Source organism: Seriola lalandi, unplaced genomic scaffold, assembly GCF_002814215.2.
Source record: "Seriola lalandi dorsalis isolate HSWRI2012SDOR001 ecotype SW California unplaced genomic scaffold, Sedor1 jcf7180002054901, whole genome shotgun sequence".
NCBI lineage: Eukaryota > Metazoa > Chordata > Actinopteri > Carangiformes > Carangidae > Seriola > Seriola lalandi.
Window position 1 is genome coordinate 1,962,498 of NW_019525453.1, and position 4,853 is coordinate 1,967,350.

Below are 4,853 nucleotides of genomic sequence, written 5' to 3' on the forward strand. Positions count from 1 at the left end.
ATCTTATGCAATTACTGTTTTGAAAATGTCTTTAATATGACAAGTGGCAGCTTTTCTGTTAAAACCATGTGTCAAAACCAGAGCTTTCAGATCAGAGTCAAAGAACTTTTAACACATCGACTGTCCCCGAGTATTTTTCACATATTTTAAAGTGAGTCTAAATTTTACAACTTTGGCTGTTGACTAAACAGACTGATCTAAGTTTTAATTAAAATTAAATAATGTTTCAACAGATGCAACAAAAATAACCAAACAAAACAGATGTGGTAATAGCACCATATTCCATCTGTGATTTCCTGAGTTTAATTAACATGACTTAGCTAGCTTTATTTATTTATTTATCTTTAAATCTTATTAACAAAATGAGACTTTCATTAAAAAGACATGCCTGTTTGATGGAAGCAAAAGTCTTTGCTCACACATGGTTTTTAAAATGGAAGGAAATCAGATTTGCATCACAATGGGTTACATATTTGAAAAAATAAGAATAAAATTGAAATAAGAATTCAAGTTTTTACTACACAATGCACTACAATTTTTTTTTATCTGATCAAAACCTCAGATTTAGTCTTTAAAGATTCAACAGATGTAAAGCAAGTCCACAAATGAAATGGAGCCATGCTGGTAGATAAGTCTCAGCATCCTGACTTACTGGCAAATAAGCTTTTGATCAGCTTTGGGTTTAGCTTCAGCTCTGTGTGTTCAGTCTCTGGTGCGTTACAGAGAGTTTGAACTGCTGCAAGACTAACTCGAATGTCTCCTCAACACAGTGGGCTACAGAGCTGCCAAGTACTGCAGCAAACATCTTTACATCAGAGTCAAAAGTTGTAAAAGATTGTGAAAGTTAAAAAGAAAAGCCGAACTGTTCATTGCTCACGATCAACAGTTTCGAAAAACAAAAAGCGTTTTACTTCCTGTGTCCTATTTCAGAAAACTGCAGGAGGCATTTAGGGACAGAGGGTCGTCGTAGCTGTGTTGACTGATTACTCTGTTTCTTTTTGTCTTGAAAGATTTTTTGTTTTATATAAATGTCTGTTAAATCACAATCTATGGCCGAATGAGGTAACACAACGGTGATCGCGCCTGTGGACCACCGGTGAAAGTATTGCAATCTTTATATATCTACAGTTTTATGAACTGGATGTCTACTGCTGCAGATTCACATTAATTAACATTATTTAACTGGTGAGTTGACTTTTACTATAAAGTTGTCACAAGAAATGTTTCCCAATGAAGACGTCCTAAGTTGCTCCGTACGTCAGTGTCAGCCGCTCACCCTGGGTGTATTTCTGCCAAAGTTTCGCACACGCTTCTAAACTACCTCTTCTAAGTTGTGTTTCAGATTTAAATCAGTGAATTTAAACTGACTTGTAGCTAGATTGTAAGATAACAGTTTGACAGTAACTTACAGAACGATGTAAACAATCATTCTTAAATATTATTAAAACTCCTGACCCCCTCCTCTTGCATCCCCGTCATCACAATACATCTCTCCTAGTATATCTAACAATTTTTCTTACTCCGTCAACCAGAGTCCGTTTGCTCGCTGTACGTCAGGAAGAGCTGTTAGATGAAGAGCTGCAGGCGACAGGCTGCGCACCTCCAACTTTTCAGCTAGGTAACCAACTCCTTTCATTGTGCCCTGCTGTTTGCAGACTCATGCTGTGTACAGCATAAAATCAGAGATCTAGTTGCTCACAGAATGATGGAAAAGGGACAATTATTACATTACTCCTTTATTAAAATGACAACAGTTCGTTTTGCTGCCCCCAGAACTCTGTGACCTGTTGTATGAAACTGCATTAGCTGTTACCACCAGTCTTCTTCCACCTTTGAGCGCGTTGCTCTAAAGTGGGCTCAGTCACGATTTTTTTACATTTACATCATACACAAAGTTAATACCATATTTTCACTGCTCGTACAGAAAAAGATGAAGCTGCTCTGAGGGATCCTTCAGAACAGGGATTATGGGTGCATCAATAATTTTTCAATAAAAATTCTTCACACTGCTCTCCCTCTCACACACACCTCCTATGAAAACGAACATTTTCTGATAGCCTTGTCCGAGTGAGCTATGTCAAACAAACAAAACACGCTCTCACTCAAACACACATGCACAAGTCCATAATTAATGTGCTCAACTTATCCAGTTGGAGCAGAGGAATGGGATGGTGAATTAATCATGGATGGCTATCTGTGCGCTCTTAGGAGAGAGAGAGAGAGAGAGGTGAACTGATGAAGGTTAGGACAGGCAGGAGCCATGAAGTCATGAATGTGCTGAACGGGGGAGGCCGAGCACAACTGCGTGTAAAGCCACATGACACCGTTCAGTTCATGTGTTGTAATAGCTGACCTCATAAATACGGCGATGAATCATTGCTGCAAAACTACTTGACATGTATACAATATTCATCGCTCAAACAAGCGTGCTGCGGGATGAGTGTCTATCCACCATATAGCCAGATGGAAAATAATTATCTCAACTGATACTGTATTTCTTCAGTTAAAACAATTTTTTTTTTTTTTCCAGGATGGATGGTTGCAGATGAAATGGACAAAATCTTTCTGCAAATATAAAAGTCTTTTGAAATGCTGGGTAAAATGGAGGGCAATTCAGCACTGGAACACTTTGAACGCTCTGCATTTGTTCCGTGTGAAAAGAAATATCGAGTATCATCCAATCGTCTTTGCAAGGACCTTCAGTGTGGAGCGTTGTATTTCCCAACTGGTTCTCAGCTATTGCTGGTTTTTTCACTATAATTACAACAAACTCAAAAGGCTTTAGCGATCAGTCGTCCATTTTTTATCTTTCGTTTTTTTTTTCAGTCTTTGCTGATGCCACTGTGGGAAGAAGCTGCATTCAATGTGCCGCAGAAATCCACAGTAATGTTTTTCACACCGAGCTCCTCATGTCCAATGAAACATTCAGGACATAGGGGTAATGTGAAGTTTGACCTGAGCGCAGGGATGCCCTTTACAAACTAGAAGTGGTGCTTATTTAAGGCTTAAGGATTAATTTTTTTGCTACAAGTAGGAACTAAAAGACTTATTAAAAAAAAAAAAAAGCAAACCTGTGGCGTAGTCTATTTACCACATAGGAGCAGCAGGTTAAAAGTCACTACAGAAAGCAAATGTTTGGCTGCATTTTTGTGAGTGACTTTTATCGTAGTATCAACATCATCTTCTCCTCCACCTGCTTCACTCTGAGCTGCTGCTTTCCACCTGTGTGTCAAGTTCGTCTGACTCTTATTGTCATAACAACGTAACTGGAATTTTATTCGGTATCCGTTGAGTAAGTGTTATGGAATAAATATCGCTACCTTATCATTCCTTCACTAGCTTAGTGATCTCAGAGAAATCCCACGGCTGAAGTGCACCTGTGAGCTCTCCTCCACCTGCAGGTTGTGTCTGGAGGTCCGGTTCAGTCCAGGAGCTGACTGCCAAATGGCCGCTGCGTTTACTAAATAGGGAGCTAAAAACACAAATATTGCAGCTGCCACAGCACACTTTTGTACTCCCATCACTTTCTTACTAAATCTGAACAATAAAGTGAACACATCAGCTGTCTGTAAACACCAGACCAAAGTGGACAGGTGCTAGCGTTGTGACATCTGTTGAGGAATGCTGTAAGATGCTGATGAAAGCTAAAAGTACCAGAAAGAAATGACTTACAGAATTAGAGAACTACAGTGTTAGCATATCAAACATCCCCTGATGAGCATAGCTTACTTTCCAATGAGATGGAAGTTGTACATTTTTAAAATATTGATTGGCTTAGCCAGGAACAAATTATGAATTAATGATTAATACAATAAATAAATAAATTACTGTTAACATATATAAAACATTCATACAATAAAATGGATTAAGTGGAAATCTATTTATGCTCAGTTGGTCTTGTTTGATTCTATTCAGGAGGAAATGCAAACGCATATGACCATGGAGATGTGTCATATTAAGCAGAACTCCTTAGTTAGCTTTAACTATTTTTACTTCCGCACTGGTTCCTGAGGTTTACACTCACAGCAAACTATTAATCCTGCTTGTGGAAACAGACCTTAGATAAATGTCATATGAAGAACTGTTTTGAAGGGACAACCTTTAATCATTTTTGATTTTGACTGACGCTCGGACCCCCGGTGGATTAGAGAAAAGGGCAGAATTTGACTGAAGTAGCACAGTGGCAGAAACTGGGGAAATAACCTACACTCTAGAAAAAGGAAACACAAGAAGCAAAAAAAAAAAAAGTCAGTCAGTCATCCTGAGTGTGAAAACTCATCTGTCTGCCACTGTACAGTACATTGCCTTTGAATGCTATGAAATATCTGTGTCTGGCGGTACGCTTTCATTGTATGAGTGCAACTTAAAATGATCTATCCAGGTTGTTCAGTTGCAGCAAAAATGCCATCATTTTCACTAATGTACCTTGCAAGGGCGAAACGACATTGTACTAAAAACAACTACGTAGTTAAATCACGTGGTCACCCTGGTCACTTTGAGTTTAAAGGTCTGAAGTGAACTGCGATGAGGTGACCCTGTGTGGGAGAATGGATGCTTGAGGTACTGATCTTAACAGTAAAGAAAAATCAAAGCTGAACGGACATGACTTTTACTAAGAGGCTCAAATACCATCTAATAACTCGTTTCAGATGTACTGCAGAGGACCCATGTTTTAGGTCGGAGACTCGTGTTTCATGGTCCAGCTATTTCTCTGTCCCTTCCTCTCCATCCCTCTGTACACCTTTTCTATCCCCCTCTCCTCCTCACTGTCTCTGCCTGTCTCTCCCTAAATCTGTTCTGCTCCGGTAGACTCCCTTCTTTAATCCTATCTGATGAGGACCCCCAGTTGCCCC